Source organism: Octopus sinensis, linkage group LG2 (genome assembly GCF_006345805.1).
Source record: "Octopus sinensis linkage group LG2, ASM634580v1, whole genome shotgun sequence".
NCBI lineage: Eukaryota > Metazoa > Mollusca > Cephalopoda > Octopoda > Octopodidae > Octopus > Octopus sinensis.
In genome coordinates, this window is record NC_042998.1 from 92,553,696 (window position 1) to 92,572,998 (window position 19,303).

The 19,303-nt window shown below is 33.7% G+C and overlaps 1 protein-coding gene across 6 annotated transcripts in view; it reads right to left on the reverse strand.

Moving 5' to 3' along the window:
* Positions 1-19,303, reverse strand: part of LOC115223791 (ankyrin repeat and IBR domain-containing protein 1) — a 312,949-nt gene that overhangs the window by 234,196 nt on the left and 59,450 nt on the right. Inside the window, exons 1-2 of one of the 6 annotated variants that reach the window (XM_036515476.1) lie at positions 6,901-6,921; positions 3,812-3,816 (exon numbers count right to left, since the gene is read on the reverse strand). The exons of 4 other annotated variants lie outside the window; for them this stretch is intronic. The gene's annotated coding sequence lies outside the window, so the exon portion shown is untranslated. Of the gene's footprint in view, positions 1-3,811; positions 3,817-6,900; positions 6,922-15,146; positions 15,157-19,303 lie in introns of those variants that run through there. One more of the 6 variants, XM_036515481.1, reaches the window with a different exon arrangement.

Sequence of the window (19,303 nt, forward strand, 5' to 3'; positions counted from 1 at the left end):
CAACTCTTGCCATGCATAAAACAACTACACTGACAGCTCAAAGAGGTTCAAATTAACAGTCAACACTAAGTAAACATGTCATTGCATTATTTACAAGCAATACAAGAGAATATTGTAGGTCAAGTCCCAGTCCAGAGCATAACTAATTCCCATAGACAAAAGATTGCAATTTCAGACTCATACAATGCTTCTATATCAGTTACACAATTATACAGAGTACATAACCAAAATGAAAAAAAAAAAAAGTTAGTCAATACACAAGCACCTAAGTAGACTGTTAGTCATATATAAAACAACATCAGCTATGACAAATCAAAAACAAACAATAATTCAAGGAAATTACTGAGTCTCTTCATTGAAAAGAGAAAAGAAAAACAGTTAAAAAAATGATAAATTTGTAAAACAAAATAAGTCAATATACCAGAAAGAGCTTCAAACTAACCTCTCCTCACAGTACAAAACCTTAGCAGAGATTATTAATTTTATTATTAGTAGTTTGGCTCTGAAACTTCCATTACACAGATTGTAGCAAATTACAAGTTATTCAAAAAGGAATCTCTACAAAGACACACTATTATTTATATGCTATACAAAACAAATTCAAAATGCTCATACTTGTGACCTTGTTTATCATTGATTCATTCATCACTGACCCACAATGCACTTACTATTGCCTGATTTACATGATCATGTTGCCAGGTTGTGCATTTTTTAAATACAGATTTACATGATTGTACCCATCAATATGGGACAAGTGAACAGAAAAAATACAAAGGCACTTGATCCTAACAAACAACATAGATGAGTGTATTCTCAATGGGAAAATGTAAATGATCAAGAAATATGTGGAAGCTGCGGGTCTTGAGTCTAGTGTCACTCAGTCTACCATCTTTTTCTATTTATATAGTGTATAGAGAGGATTCATTTATCATCATTTTTTTGAGCAAAATCCGTGATAAATGAGGACCAATGTATTTAAAATCTTCCTCACATATGCAATTAGCATAACTTAATGCAGTAATCAATCTCTGTCTCCACATGGTCATCTTTCCACAAATAATTAAACATATTAAAAGCTCTTTGTAATATTAATAATTTTACAAGATTCAAATTATATGCTAGTTTTCCAAGTAAACCACCTTACTTTCCTAATTCTGAGAATAAATTGGGCTGGAAAAGTACAGGTTTTTGAATAGATTGAAGAACGAAATATCCATTCATCTGGTTCTGTATGTCACAAATGAATATTCAATAGGTAATTTCTATACTTTAGATTTGCTCCTGTAATCCAACTTAGAAAGAGTACATAGGATATTGGAATCAAGCTTGAAAGCAAAATATTATACTGTATGGCAGTCAGCCATGAGTATTGAACAAAGAAGATCTATACAGCCTGGGAAGAAATAGAGTATGTGATCTGCTGTGTGTGCAATATTAACTTCCATGACAAATCATATGAAGTGATAAAGTGATAGAGCATTAAAACTATTAGGAAGACTTATCTGTACTGGAAAACACCTGATTTATGGAAAATGAGTGTGTCTTGAGAGTGAAAGATATCAGTGACAGACAATGATGAGTAAAGATGATATACGAAGAAGTGATGATGTCAGAAGCTAGGATGTTAACATGACCTTGGGAGACAAGCCAAAATCAGCCAGGAAAACCGATATTTGAATAAAGAACATAAATTTTGAGGCAGAACTGACAAAATTTGGAATATGCTTTGCTGTAGAACCAATCCATGCCAATATGTTAAAATGAACATTAGAGCAATGATTGATGTTAATGATGACAAGCACTTAGAGAAAAGTACAAAGTGCGATTTTATCAAAGAACCAAATGAAGTTGGTATTTGATTATGATTTTATTTTAAGACATTATATAATCAAAATAAAATTTTAAGATGTTATATAATCAAAATAAAAAATGGATAAACTGATGTGTCATGTAAAAATCTAAAGAAAATCAATCACTTTGTTAACACTCAAAATTCAATTGAAAATTTATTAGTTTGTCCATCCACTGATGGTTTATTTCAAATTTGTCATGCTTTTAAAATAATTTTCTTTCATTTTTATAAAGAGTTCCCCTTATGTTAGAAGACAAAATCAATTAACTATTGGTACCATTAAGAGTTACAACTTTGTCAACCAAACAATTAAGTTTTTAAGATTTGCTATTTTAAACTTCAGAAATAAAAGGAAAGGAACAATTATAAAAGGAGTTTAATAAATGTGCTTTGGACACATGTGTATAGAAAAGTGGGAAAAAACATGAAAATTATCTTATTTCCATGTAGATTTAACTCTTTTTCTAACTCTTAGTAGCCTCATTATATATTGGAAGAGTTTTTAAAATTTGCTATCAGGTGAGCCAATAAAATATGGGCCAGTAAAGATAAACAAAAAATATCATTGGCTTTCCAGAAAGAAAATTAATAATTTCATAGAATGTGCTGCTAGGTAACCATAAAATACAAAAACAAAATCTTTAGTAATTTATAAATAAAATTAAAAAATAATAATAATTGATTAAACTAATCAATATTTGTTTTTAAAAAGATGCGGTGGGGTGAAATGTGCTCAGAACTGAAAGTAGAGAATTAATTCAGCAGACCTAATATAATATTGAGCAGTGAAGTTGATAACACTTAAGAAAATATGGTTTTAAATAATACAGGTGGTTATTTAATCAGTTGTAAATGAAAATCTATTGATACAGTTCATTTGAATCAATTGCAACAAGAAACTATTTTTTCTAATATAGTTTAGGATGTGTGTGGTGGGGAAAGAGTTTATGACATTTATACCTTTAGACAACATTTTTAAATTTTAATTTTTAGATAAGAATTTTGTACAAACTTGGAGGTCATGGTCAGGTTGAGCTCAAGCCAGATCCAAAAGACCTACAATTAAGTATTCCAGTTATGAGTATCCTGTCTTTTTTATAGGGATAGTTTATCTAGAACTAGGTTATCCAATACCCTTCTTCATTTCTGATGGTAAAATGTGACTTGAGAGCAATTTGGCAGCTTTTTCGAATAGTTCAAACTACTGCACAGAGCTTTTTTGAGTAGTTCAAACTACTGCACAAACTATTAGCCCAACTAATAATATTTATAATAAAAAAAGGAGAAAAGGGAAAACAGCAATAAAGAAGATAATAGTGACAAGGGGGATGAGGAAGATGCTGATAATGATAATTATAATGAAAATACCGAAGAAGATAATGGAGATGAAAAATCATAATTAAGATAATATTGATGACAATAATGACTGACAAAGATGATGATGATGATGAAGGTGATATTCTTGATGATGATGAAGCTAATATTGTTGTTGATGATGATGATGCTGATGTTGATGACGAACTGTCATCAGACAGAAGTCTTTCAAAAACAATTATCTGAAAAATTATTTTTTAAAAATTAAAAAAAAGCAATCTTGCAACAAGAAATATCAGGAAGGTGAAGAATGGAAAAAAAAACAATCATATTGATTTGTTTAGAAAAGAATTTTTTTTAAACTGCTAATTGTGGTGTGGCACAAAAGAGCCAGCCTGATTAGCTTCTGAAGGCCCAAGTCTACAAAGCTAAGCTCATACATAATCAATAAGTTAAGTAATGATACAACCAACCCCATTATCAAGAACTAACATAGAGCCAAATTAAAACAAGGTTTATAATTGGCTTCAAATTTATTGAAAACTTATGGAAGTTGTGAAGTTCATTCATTGCTAAAATGTATCAGAAACATAGATGAGTTGGTTAAAACAAGAACCAAAAGTGAGACAAATTAATTCTCTTTACCCAAGTCCACCCAGCCTACTACCTGTCTCTTTTTACCTTCCAAGCTGTGTCAATAGTATTTTCAATTCTTCCTTCCTAGAATTTCAACTCTCTAGGAACCACTTTCTACTTATATATTTTGTTTTTGTTTTTCTATTGAGATGTTGACCTACAGATGTTCAAATATATCAATCTCTGTCTCAGAGGGCCTGTAAAAGTCATTTGTATTAACTCTTTCACTTGACTAAACCAGAAAACAAATATTTAATTTTTATATTTTACTCCTGTTTTACATCTAATTTCCAAAATATAAAATGTGTCTACTTTTTAACAGCACTAATTTATTGTGAAGTCTGTGTCAACTTTAGCTTCAAGCAATTTGAACTGAAGCCAACCAGTTATGATGCTCAAATTAATTCCACCGTGCAATAATATGAAATGGCTCTACTCTTGTATACTAACAACTTCAACAATACCAAAAGACAAAACCACAAAATTATTTCTCTTTCATCTTGTCTTTTTATTTTCGTAAACTACGATTGTTGGTATAATTTTGAATTTACTAGTACTATCTTATCTTTAATCAACACAGTCATTCTTAGAATTTTGCTTTCACTGCTTAAATTACAAATGATTTATAACAGTAGTTTTGTTGAGACATCATTGATCAAATATACCTGCTAGTATCAACATGTGACACACAGCAGTACTCTAGCTACAGTAGTATGCTAATTAACCCCCTTTATGATAAACTGCCTGTAACCAACCCCTGATATAAACTCCTTGCTTTAGATTAAAACCTTCCATCAAAATTTCAGGAAAATTCATGTTCTAAACATTAGCTTAATAATGGTTTTAAATTTTGCCACAAGGCCAGTAATTTTTGGCGGGGGTGGAGTAAATCAATTACATTGACCCCAGTACCTGAAAGAGCGAAAGGCTAAATTGACTTTAACAGAATTTGAACTCAGAAAATAAAGCCAGAAGAAATGCTGGTGAGCATTTTGTTTAACATGCTAACAATTCTGCTAGGCTTACATGTTTAACAATGAAAAATGTAAGGTAATTTACTAAATTCTTCATTATTTTCAGAGTTTATTCAAGCAAAAGCAGCATATTTCAACATAAATATTGTAACAAAAGTGTTAGGCTACAAGAATTACACTTGTTATTTTGATATTATGATAATCTAATTTAAAAGAAATAAATCTTGAAAGGAACTCCGGAGAGGATTAGCTTGGGTGAGATAAAATTATGTTTACAGATCATAGAACCACTGATGATACCAACTGCAAGAAGTTTATTCTATTGTTTTTTTTAATGAGAATAAACAATCAACATAAGAATTTTAACAGAATCATCATGGTAGTGGGGTGGTTAGATAAACAGTTTGTGTAAACCATACATGCTGTGAGAAGTAAAGAGAATTCACTGCAGAATTTTTTAAACAGGCTTGTCTTCAGCCCTTATTATTTAAATATTAGAGAACTGCAGAAAAAATTCCAAACTTAGAAGGGAGGTCTAGAGTTTAAGGGTTAATGTGGGAACATCAGAAAAAGGGGACACAAAATCTCAGTGCCATAAAGGAAGAAATATTGCATAGAATTTGGAAAGATCACCATCACCACCATCATCATATTCACATCCACTTTTTCATGAGGCAGGTGGACTTTGTTGAGGCAGAAACTCTACTGCCTTCCTGTAGCCAACCTTTGCCTGGTTTTAAGTAAAATATCTCAGCATGGCTAGACATGTTTTCCCAAAAGACTGGGAATATAGGATACTGCTTGTATGACAAAGACACTCTCACACAAGTCAAGACAAGGAAACACTAATACACACACACGACAGGTTTCTTTCTGTTTATGTCTACCAAATTCACTCACAAGGCTTTGTTTGACTGAGCTATAGTATGGTACCTATTGATAGTAATTTAATTGATAACTCTCAAGAAATTGGTAGCTTAGTGCCATTAGAAAAATTCCTTTATTTCTAGGATATATAAACTTTTATGAAAACAAAGTCAAGTGGAAATATTTTTAATTTTCTCAACAAATAATTATTCAATAAACAGAGAATACCCACAACCATTTTATTCCCAAATACCTTAATTCACAATTCTTATAAAGGAATCCCAAATAGCTATAGTAAAATTTTTAAATGTAGTAAAGATGAACATACCAATTTTAAATCTCATTTTAATTTATATTAATTTGATACATGTTCTTCAGGCATTGCTGTTTGTTTGAGAAGCTTGCTTCACAATCATGTGATCTTAGGTTCAATACCACCGTGTGGCACCTTGGATTTTGTGTTCTCTGCTATAGCCTTCAGCTGACCAAAGCTTTATGAATAGAGATGGGATTTGGTAGATGGAAACTGAAAAAAAGCCAGTTGTATGTATATGCGTATGTACATGTGTTAGAGTATAATCTTGTCTAGACATTACATAATGGGTGTAAATTAGAGAGCATAACCAGCATACAATCAGCATTGTTCGTTTCCAGTCTCCCATAGGAAAACATGTCTGGACATAATAAATATTTACCTTATTTGGAAACGGGCAAGGATTGGTGATAGGAAAGGGATCTGATTGTAGAAAATCTACCTCAACAAATTCCAGCAGACCCAGAAAAGCATGGAAAAGTGGACAGTAAAATGATGATGATGGTGATGATGATATGATGCTTAAGAGTAAAAATTTCTGAGCAGTCATATAAAAAAAGAAAGACATTTTGTTTAGTTGACAAGTCTCCAGATTATTATAATCTGTCCAAATTGAATGAATTCATAAAAAAAAAAAGCTTACTAAAACTGCAAATGTATTGTATAGCCAAATTAAAAATTTTTAAAAAAATGCTTACAAAATTTCATAAATAAAAGATTTTGTTTTAATAAAGAAACCAGAAGAAAAGTATAATTAAAAAGTAGCAAAATTTTCTGGTTGTATTGTTAGGAAGTTACAGACACAGCATAGCTGTGTGGTTAAGAAGCTTCCTTTGCAATCAGGTGGTCTTGGGTTCAGCACTTTTGGCCAAGAGTGTCTCCTTCTATGTGGGCCCAGTTTGACCATTGCTTACGCAGAGACTGTGTAGCAGTCCATCATATATATATATATTATATATATATATATATATATATGATGGACTGCTACACAGTCCAATCATCATTTAATGTCTGTTTTCCATGCTGGCATGGGTTAAATGGTTTGACTAAAGACTGGTAAGCTGGGGGGCTGCACCAGCTTCCAGTCTGATTTAGCATGATTTCTACAGCTGGATACCCTTCCTAAAGCCAGCCACTCCAAGAGTGTAATGTATACTTTTTATGTGCAACCGACATGGGTGCCAGATATGAAACACTGGCATCAGCCATGACTACAATCCCACTTGGCTTGATAGGTCTTTGTGTATATCACCCTCCACCCATCACCGGATAATTGGTGTTGGTTTATTTGCATCCCTGTAACTAGGCAATTCAGCAATGTACTGGAGTCAATATGTTCAACAAACCCTTTCAAGATGGTGCTCCAGCATGGCTGCAATCCAATGATTAAAGCAAGTAACAAAAAAAGAAAGAAGGAAGGAAGGAAAACATCAAATGAATTCAATTTTACCTGTGAGAAAGGAAGGAAGTTTACTTTCTAAAGTCAACAGAAAAGAAAATGACTTGTAATGTTGAAATAACATTAATATGAAATGGCGACAATGAAGAAATTAGCATGTTTACTGTCATTGCAGGACAATCTTGATTAACATACTTTACACAACAAAGAAAAGGAAGGTAGGAAAAAAGAAAATAATGACAACAAAAATGTTATGCAAAGATTTAATTTTGGAAACTTGTCAGTTTTTAGCTGGCTTCAACCCTTAACTCACCCTTACTCCTTAACTAACTTTAGATCTTGTATTAGGTGTTATTTTTATTTCTTTTTTTTTTTGCACTAAATTTCCATTATCTAATTAGCATGTAAACTTAATGAACACATTGAAGTAAAAAAAAGGAAGTTATATTAAATTAAATAATATCTTGTGATAATTCATTTTAGCTTTCTGAGGAAATGTAAATATATAAAAAAGAGAGAAATCTTCATCACCTATAATAATTCTTTCTAAATTTAGCACAAGGCCAGCAATTTTGAGGGAAGGGGGAGTTGATTACATCAATCCAAGTGTTTGACTGGTCCTTATTTTATTGATCCCAAAAGGACAAAAGGTAAAGTTGACCTCAATGGAATTTGAACTCAGAACATGAAACTGGAAGAAATGCTACTGCTAATGATTCTGCTAGCACACTGCCTCTTCACTGCTCATAATAATCCTTTCTACTATAGGCACAAGGCCTGGAATTTGAAGAGAGCGGGCTAGTTGATTAGACTGAACCCAGTATGCAACTGGTACTTAATTTATCAACTCCAAAAGGATGAAAGGCAAAGTCGACCTTGGCGAAATTTGAATTCAGAACATAGCGACGGGCGAAATACCACTAAGTATTTTGTCCAGCAGGCTAACAATTCTGCCAGCTTGCCACCTTTTCACTGCCCATAATAATACAAGGAGTTCAATTCAATACAAAAGCATATCAATGGGAAATATTAAAAAAAAAACAAAAAAACATACACATACTTCTAGCAAGAAAATATAAGATTATTGATAGAGGCTGATTTGATTTGGAAACTTGTGATCTTTGAAAGCCAACAGTTCACATCTGCCCACCTACTTTAATTGATTTTCTTAATGTATATTTTTATTTCCTTAATGTATTTTCTTTCTAGAATTAGGGTTTTCAAATATGACGAGAATATTTTTAAAATATAGACATGGCTGTATAATTAAGAAGTTCACTTTGCAACCATGTGATTTTGTGTTCTCTCCCACTGTATGGCAGCTTGGGCGAGAATCTTCAGTTATAGATCCAGACCAACCAAAGCCTTGTGAGTAGATTTGGTAGAAGAAAACTATGTAGAAGCTTGTTTTGTGTGTGTGTATATATATGTATATATATGTTGTATAAGCTTGTGTATGTGTGTGTATGTCACCCCACCACTTGACAACCAATATCAGTTTGTTAGAATATTTACAATTTAGCAGTTTGGTAAAAGAGACTGATAGAATAAGTACTTTAAAAAGAAGTGTGGGAGTTCAATTTGTTTGACTAAACCCTTCAAGACAGTACCCTAGCATGGCCGCAGTCCAATGACTGAAACAAGTAAAACGAATCTAGATTAGGTGAATAGCTAATGCTTTATCTTTGATAAATACATTATTATCTCTGCAGAGGTATTGTTTCCAGTCATGTTTGTTTGTTTGTCTGTCTGTGAACAAGATATCTCAAGAACCACTAGAGGGATTCGGATGAATCTTTCAGAGATGTTTGGCCTTGTGACTGGCATGAACAGATTAGATTTTGGGATCAATTCAGTACCGAACAAGGATTCTGGATTATTTTACCAGTTATTTTACTTAATTTTTGAGAGCGGTCGGGTTCACTTTTAGTATTCTCATTTGTGAGAGTTCATTTCTGATATTTTCATTTTAAAAATCATCTCTGGCTAATCGTTGAGAGGACGTTGGTGTTGCCTTGTCGGAGGCTTGTGCTCTCTGAGTGCTCTTGTTTTATCATGTTATACAAAGAATTTACAAGGAATAGTAAAACCAAGAAATGTACAAAAAGAAAAAAATATAGATGCAAAATAGGTAAATTAAACAGAAAAAGAAATAAAAAGAACAAACTATAAATTCAGTTCTATATTCAAGAGATGAGGAATTATGTACATTATTTACATTTGACAGATATTTGTCCTCATCTTGTTTGTTGCAAACACGTTTTGGCTGATATACCCTCCAGCCTTCATCAGGTGTCTTAAGAAAATTTCAAACCTGGGTTCTCATTCCTAAGGTATTTTTCGATATTATTATTATTATTATTATTATTATTATTCAGGTCACTGCCTGGAATCAAACTTGGAATTTCGGGGTTAGTAGCCTGTGCTCTTAATCACTATGCCATATGTCCGTGGGCCCACAGCCATATGGCATAGTGGTTAAGAACGTGGGCTACTAACCCCAAGATTCTGAGTTTGATTCCAAGCAGTGACCTGAATAATAATAATAATAATAATAAAGAAAAATACCTTAGGAATGAGAACCCAGATTTGAAATTTCCCTAAGACACCTGATGAAGGCTGGAGGGTATATCAGCGAAAACGTTGTGTTAACAACAAACAAGATGAGGACAAATATCTGTAAATAAACTATAAGTTCATCAAAATCTATAAGCATGAGTATAAACAGAAATGATAAAAAAAATATTCTATTCATCTCATGTTCATTTATTTTCTTTAGTTTTGTTTTCCCCCACCCCTCTTAAATAGTTACTCATTGCATAAAAAATTTTAGATTTTACACAAGAGTATTCCTTTAGATTTGTGACATTCAGCCTTTTCTTAAGGACATTAGCAATATGAATGAAACAAGAAGGTTGCAGATGAATCGTTAACATCATTAAATGTCCACTTTTCCATGCTCACATAGTTAGGATGGAATTTATTGAGGCAGATTTTCTATAGCCTCACTTGTTTCGAAGTGAGGTAATATTTCCCATGGCCAGGCACGTATTCCCATGAACAACACTGCTTGTATGACAGTGGTGTTTGTTGAAAACCCTCAAAGTGATGTCAAGACAAAAGTGCATGCACACAGTGTGATTCTTTCAAATACTGACTACCAAATCCATTCAGAAGGATTAGGTTAGCCCATGGCCATAGTAGAAAACCCTTGCTCAAGATGCTGTATATTGGAACAGAACACAAAATCACATGGCTGGAAATCAAGCTTCTTAACATCACATGAATTGAAATGTAGTTTTTTAGAGGTCAAATATTAAGATAGTAAGTGGTTTTCTTGAAATGAACTTTGAAACAGTTAACTCCTAAAACAGCTGCCATTCTATTCAGATGTTTGAAATTCTTAGAAACATCTGGAATAACTTATTTAGACGTAAAGATTGAAAATTAAATGGTGACCATACCATTAACAACTGGTTAATTTGCAATCTGCAGTCAACATCTATTACCAATGAGAATTTTTTTTTTCTTCTTAAGCAAGAATGAATACTATATAATTGCTAAATAGATAAACAACTTTTGAATCAATCAATCAACCTTTCATGAACTCATTATTGACTGTCTTATCTAAACAACAAAATCAATTAAACACCACCTCGTAATATAGCTATTCGCAAAAAGTAGTCCTGCGAGTACAAGTTTCAAAATGTAGAATAAAAAAAAACAAACCAAGTCCTGAAGGCTAAATCAAAACTGCAAGCCAGATTATTGTAAGTTGATACTTGCTTAATGTGGAAGTATTAAACTCATAGTTACAATAACGAGACAACTAGTAAGATTGTGCTTTGTTATCTTTAATAAAAGTAAATGAAAATTACTGAGCAATTTATCATAATTGATCAATATTAGCAACAATATTAATTGTAATGATTCCTTTCGTAGATATATGCCATAATTTATGATATGCAGTTAATTAAGTCCACAGCAATACAAATGTAATAGTTATTTAATTGAATTAGAAAAGGTTAAAGAATGAAGCTGATGAGAGCATTAATTGAACTTAGAAAATGGACAATAAGAATTAATACATTAATTTCAAACTAAGAATGGCTTAAGCTTTTAATGAAAATAGATAAAAAGGCAATGACTACATAGATGCGTAATTAAAAAAAAGCAAATGATATATTAACATCACAATACATGTTTCTATACCATTGTCATTTTAGACTCATAAACTCATTCATCACAAATAATAGTTATAACAGAATTCAGTTGGCAACAAGAGATATACAAGTATAAGCTATAGATTATCATGATACGGAAAGTGGTATTTAAAAATATAAGGCAACCAGTGTAGAAGTAGAGAAATGACACAGAAGGTGGTATTTAGATGAGATAATTAGTGCAAAAGTGGAAAACTTATAGTTAAAGAATATGCAGATTATTGAAGTAGCAAGATTTTCTTCATCATCTTATATGAAATGGCAAGAAGGTGATACTAATTAATAAATATGATTAGTGAGTATAATATATAAAGAAAACTCTCGATGCATATTTAGAAATTTACATAATATATTAAAACATGGGTGACATTTAACATATTTGAAGTGAAACTATGTTGGCCCAAACTATGTTTTCAAGTATTGCATTGCTCTACTTGCAATGGATCAATAAGGTAGCGAGATGCTGAAGCAGTGTAAGCAATACCAGATAAAAAGAGAACAAAGTAAGTGACAGGAAGGAAACACTTATAGCTTAGAAATATGACTACAAGGTCGGTAGGCATGAAGAGCAAAGGGGAAATTCGTTCCAAATTCCATTGAATGCATTAAAGAAAGGAAGGTGAAAAGGTTCATTAATGTAGGCTGATTTCTCAATCTTACCTAGAGAAATGAAATGATCAAAGAAAGGTATACTCACACACAAATATGTGTGTGTATATATATATATATATATATATATATATATATATATATATAATATATATATATATATATATATATATATATATATATATATATATAATGCATGTGTGTGTGTATATATACGTGTGTATGTGTGTGTGCGCGCATATGTAAAATGTATTTATGTAGAGAGATAGATAGATAGATAGATAGATAGATAGATAGATAGATAGGTGTTATAATCATACTGTTCTTGCTCTACAGTAATATTACCTCACTAAATAATATTGCTGTTTATGAAAAATGGGGAAGAATACATGTTAAATGAATTAAGTATATTTGTTTCAGTTAAGAGACATATATTTGAGTGATTCGATTCATCATTATTGATCTTAAGGCTAATGAAATGAAGGTTTACTTCCTCAAACAGATATGCCACAAATCCTTAACCTTATCTCTCACTGCTCCTAAAACAAATGTGTATATATTGACAGGTTATAGACTAAAGGACAAACATTGTTTCCACAGTAATATTCAACAGATTGGTGAAACATATTCATCCAGATTTATATATCTGTCATCAAAGTTCACAAATGTAAGAAAATGGTAAAGGTCAAAAGAAAAGTGTTCATATAAATTTAATCAAAATAGATTAAGCTGTCTATGTATCATATTCAATGTATATACAGGCTAGTTACTGTGGTATTTATCCTGAGATGACATCTCTTATGGACATGATATGTTAAAATTGCAATAAATATTGAAGGGAAATGAAAATTATTGCAGCAGCTATCAGAGAGAATCTGAGATGCATTTTGACCTTTTTGGGCCTTTTCAATGACATGTACTCACAGCTAGCTATATGCTTAGTTGAGAACTTGTTACTTCATATATAGTAAACAGTAAATAAAACATTCACTGGTGTTGTGAACAGCCAGTCAGCTGAAGAAAAATCTGCTAAACACAACTGAGGCAGTATTAAAATTTCAATAGCCATTTGTATATCATATTTAATGTATATATATCATTGATAGGCCAAATGCTGTAGTCCCTTTAATGCATGGTTTTTTTTTTTTTTTACACAGTATATCCATAAGAGATGTTATCTCAGAATATATACTGCAATAACTTGCCTATCAACAGTGTATAGACATTAAATAATTATTGCAAAACCAGAATACAGATTGAGTTTGGATTTAAAAGAAAACTTGAATATATTTTAAGATTCAGTTGTCAATTTAGGAGCATGTTAAATGGATAGATAATGGCAGTTATAAAATTACACTGAAGTTTATAAATATATGGTCTAAAGCAGTGGTTCTTAATCATTTATTGCCCATGGGCCTCTTTGATCCCTACTTTACTGGACTCCCATAGCCATTTACTGTGTACAAAAACTATTTTCTAATATTTTAAACTTAAGTATTACTAGGAATTATATATAAAAAAAGTCAAAATATTTTATGTATTGTAGAAATATAACCTATTTATTACATATCAATTTTAATAACAAAGTTCTAAAGGCTATGGGAGAAGGAACAGGAAATTTCAAAAGCCAGCAACAAGTGAGCTGTGACCTACATATATGTTACTGAGCTGTTCTCTGTGGGCCTCAGGCCACTTATCTTTGAAGTTTTACTTGTTTCAGTTATTGGACACTGACCAAGGTGGGGTACCATTTTCAAGGGTTTAGTCGAACAAATCACCTCCAGTACTTATTTTTGTAAATCTGGCACTTATACTATTAGTCTCTTTCACCCAACTACCAAATTGCATAGATATAAACAAACCAACACTGGTTTCATGCAATGATGAGGATCAAAAATAAGCACTCACTCACTCACCCTCTCTCTCTCCCTCTCTCACACATATATATATACAATGGGCTTCCACATAGTTTCCATCTACCAAATTCACTCACAAGACATAGGCTGGCCCATGGCTAGAGTAGAAGACATTTGTGGAAGAGATAGACTCAGAAAGAACTGGGATGAGGTGGTGAAGCACAACCTTCGAACATTGGGCCTCACTGAGGCAATGACAAGCGACCGAGACCTTTGGAGATATGCTGTGCTTGAGAAGACCCAGCAAGCCAAGTGAGACCATAACCATGGTCTATGCCAGTGGAGCTTAACCAGCCCAATTAAGAGTACCTTTCAATCATTGGGCAATAAACTGCACTTGCAAAGGCCTGTTGAGGTAAGTGAAATTGTTGTTGTGGCTAATGACAGTACTGCCTAATTGGCACCCGTGCTAGTGGCACGTTAAAAGCACCATTTGAGCGTGATCATTGCCATTGTTGCCTGAGTAGCTTGCGTGCCAGTGGCATGTAAAAAACACCATTCGAGCGTGGTCGTAGCTAGCGCTGCCTGACTGGCTCCTCTGCTGGTGGCACGTAAAAAGCCCCATTCGAGTGTGGTTGTTGCTAGTGCCACTTGATAGGCCCTTGTGCAGATGGCACAGGAAAAGCACCCACTACACTCTCAGACTGGTTGGTGTTAGAAAGGGAGTCCAGCTGTAGAAACTTTGCCAGATCAGATTGGAGCATAGTGCAGCCTTCTGGCTCACCAGCCCTCAGTCAAACTGTCCAAACAGTACTGTACTGTATACTTTTTCTTTATTATTTTTATAATTTGTATATATTTATTTTATTATAAATGCAAAACAACACCACACTCACCTCCCAAGTTTCATTTTCCGTACAGTATGTGCGATTCTTTGTTTACTCATCTACGGTACATTACGTATTTTCTTTTAATATATATTAATTAATGTGCAGTACTGTACTGTATTTTTATTTATTAATTTATAGGCGTGAAAATGCTTATTTTACCACAGAAATAATTAAAATCTAAAAAAAATATAAATACCTACCAATTGCAGAAACCCGAGATATACTGAGGAGTCAGCAATATAAATTTACATATATTAGCCAGAATAATCCACAATGTACTGAGGGTTTGATAGATGAACTGTAATATGGTGAGTGAATACTGTATACATATATGTACATACATATATATATATAAATATATATATTCTCACATGACTGTTGGCCGACTGCTAGCCCTTTTTGCATTTGACCACGGTCACTGCCACATCGATATTCTTCTCTCTGCCGTAAGGCTTAATTCCCAACACGCCAGCTGAATTCAATTTGTTCCCAGTCGAAAGTCACCTGTTGTTATGTCCTGTTATTATTATTATTATTATTGTTTCTTGTATTATTTTTGTATTTATATTCGTGTAACATCGTCCGTTTTTCCGTCCTTGCTTCATATACATTCGATGCTTTTTTCCAAGGAATCTAATGCTCTTAGCTTAGTTTTTCCTTGAGGCTGGCCAGATTGGAGCAATCTCAAGATTAATCAGCTGAAATTGCGAGGATTCCACCCTATACTATCCAGCAGTAATATTATGTACTTCCTTCCAGATTTGCATTTAGGCTTCCGTAATGTGTGAATAAATAGTTGAATAAATTGGAATTAACAAGGACATTTATTTGCAATCACTACTATATATATATATATATATATATATATACACACACAAAACGCCCCCCCCCCTCAAATGGACAGTGCTGAGTTGTCAAACATTTAAACCAAATTTTCTCAAAACAACTTGTCCGACCGTCTCATAGGCCTCCCCTTTGAGAAACACTGATTTAACCTAAATTTGAAACACAAGCAAAAGACAGATTTCGACTGATGTACTTGCGCATACAAATGCACGTTCCCATGGCTTTATCAATTGCATTCTCACCTGGAATCGATTTTTGTAATTTTTTCAAGACTTATACATGCCCTGATACCGTCATCAAATTTGAGTGCAATCAGATGGAGGATGCATGAGATCCTAGAACACACACACACACACACACAGGCAGAACAGATTTTATATAATATATATACATACACACACGTCTTGTTTGTCTGTGTTTGTCCCCCCACTATCACCAGTGTTGGTGTGTTTACATGTCTGTAGCTTAGCGGTTCAGTAAAAGTACCAGGCTTTAAAAAGATACTGGTGGGGTGAAGGTCAATTCATTCAACTAAAATTCTTCAAAGCAGTGCCCCATGGCCACAGTCTATTGACTGAAACAAGTAAAAGATAAAATATATAGGTGTGCATCAGCTGTGGTGTGCAAGAGAGACAATTGCGCTGGTATTGTCAGGTGGCGAGAATGGATGAAGGTAGGTGTGTGAAAAAGTGCCAATCCCTAGCAGTTGAGGGAACCCGTGGAAGAGATAGACCCAGGAAAACCTGGGACGAGGTGGTGAAGCACGACCTTCGAACTTTAGGCCTCACCGAGGCAATGACTAGTGGCTGAGACCTTTGGAAATATGCTGTGCGTGAGAAGACCCGGCAGGACAAGTGATTCCAGCCCACTTATGCATGTCTTTCCTCCCTTGGACACACAAAGACCTGTTGAGGCAAGTGAAGTCAAAATCGAACCTCATCCGAAGACAGGCACCCATGCCAACCTCCCTTCATTGGACACCAAACTCTGCTTGCGAAGACCTGTTGGGGCAAGTGAAATCGGAACCGAAATTGAACCAATCCTATGACTGGCACCCGGCAGTTGCCAGGACCGCTGGGCTGACTCCTGTGCAGGTGGCAAGTGAAGAAACACCATTTCAACCCTGTGCTCAAGGAGATCCATTGAGTCAAGTACACCAACATCAAAATCAATGGAAACTGCAGTTGTGATCCCCAAGACGGTGGCATGTAAAAGCACTATCCGAATCGTGGCCGATGCCAGCGCTGCCTTGACTGGCTTCCGTGCCGGTGGCACGTAAAAAGTACCATCCGAATCGTGGCCGATGCCAGCACCGCCTTGACTGGCTTCCGTGCCAGTGGCACGTAAAATGCACCAATCCGATCATGGCCATTGCCAGCCTCGCCTGGCACCTGTGCAGGTGGGACGTAAAAAGCACCCACTACACTCACGGAGTGGTTGGCGTTAGGAAGGGCATCCAGCTGTAGAAACACTGCCAGATCAGACTGGAGCCTGGTGCAGCCTTCTGGCTTCCCAGATCCCCGGTCGAACCGTCCAACCCATGTTAGCATGGAGAAAGGACGTTAAACGATGATGATGATATATATTACAGAAATCAATGTCTTTAAAAATCATTTCAAATATTCAGAACATAAAGATTTCCACTGGAATGATATAATCAAACTAATTACCTGAAAACTCTTATATCTCAGTTCTATATGTCCATAGAAAACAAATAAGCCATATGTGTGGATGTGAGTCATATCTATATTCAGTTAATATCTATGATAAATGAATAGAAATGAGACAATGGACTTAACTAAAATAACGACACACCTTTTATTTTATTAGTTTTTATTTTTATAATGAGATTCAAAAGCAAATATTCATTCCAATCTTATTTGATATTTTCTTTTAAAAGATTTGAAATTCAGACCTGCTTATCTTCATTAGTTAAAGATATATCATAGCAACTGATAGCTTTATCTAAATATCAGTTATCTAAAAATAATAGAACTTGAGATGTGTTTCTTGTTTCAAACCCTCTGGCAATATAAATTATAAATTATAAATCAATATAACCAATTTCACTGAAGCCACATCTCCTTTTGAATATTCCTGGGAAATGCTTTGTCACTAAGCCACAATTCTTAAAGTCAATAGCACTGGCAAAGCTGATTCCATAAAGATATATTTTCTTTATGTATATTATCTAATCTATAATACTTATCAAGTATGCAGTGAACCTCCAAGTTACCATGAACATTTTATACATGAGAAACTAGATTAATATATCTTTCTTGGATTGACTATGTAGTTCTATGCCATGATTTAGAATATCATATTCATTGCATAGAATATGTTAAAAATAATTAACTATGAATAAGTAATAGCTATATTTTGTCTTCCTAACTGACAACTTATATGACATGCATAAGAATCAGATAAATTATTTAGTTTCTTAAATCAGTAATGAAAATATCAAGAGTAAAGTTATGAGCTAAAGCTAATGGAGTCAGGTGTTTATGATAAAATAATATATTCAATAAGTTATATAATCTGTAACTGGTCTTTGCCTCAGAGTTCTTGAGGATGCCTATGATGCAAATTTTTTCTGATTATATGTGTAACTGGAAGAGATTATATGTGTAACTGAAAAATAATATGAAGCTATACATTAACAAGCAAAAGATTAAAAAATAACTAGTGGCTGTATGGTAAGATCTTTGCTTCTCAACCACATGGGGTCAAGTTCAGTCCCACTGCATGGCACATTGGGCAAGTGTCTTCTACTGTAGCCTTAGGCCAGCTGCCAAAGCACTTTGTGAGCAGAAACTGAAAGAAGCTCATCATATATGTACGTGTGTGTGTCTTTGTATTTGTGTTTGTCACCCACCACTACTTAACAATTGGTGTTGGTGTGTTTATACCCCCAAAACTTAGAGGTTCAGCAAAAAAGATCAATAGAATAAGTACCATGCTTTAAAAAACGTAAATACTGGAGTTGGTTCATCCAACTAAAACTTCAAGGTGATGCCCTAGCATGGTTGCAGCTTGACTGGATCAAGCAAAAGATAAAAAATTCTAAAATAGTGATTCGTCATACTGGCACAAGATCACAACTTTATGGAAAGAAATGTATAATCAATTGGATCAAATTCACAGTATTATTGATGCTTATCTCATCCAGGTGACATGTCATTCACAATCTCGCTCCTTTCCCAAGACTACTCCAACCATGCATCAATTTCCAGGATACCAGGCTTCAAAACAATAAATTTAAAATAACACCCACCATATCTTCCATTTATTTTCTTAGTAGAAACACTAGGCAATATCAAATACAATCAATGTTCTACTACATGCATGATCACCCTCAAACAAAAACCACACATCTACCACATCCCAGAACACTGATACAACACAATTCTAAAATGCAATCTGCCCCACTCAGTCCAGGCAAATAAAATGAACACACAGCAATATTACTATATTGGGATGAATACAACAATCGTGAATATAGAGTAACAGCCACTGTTACACTC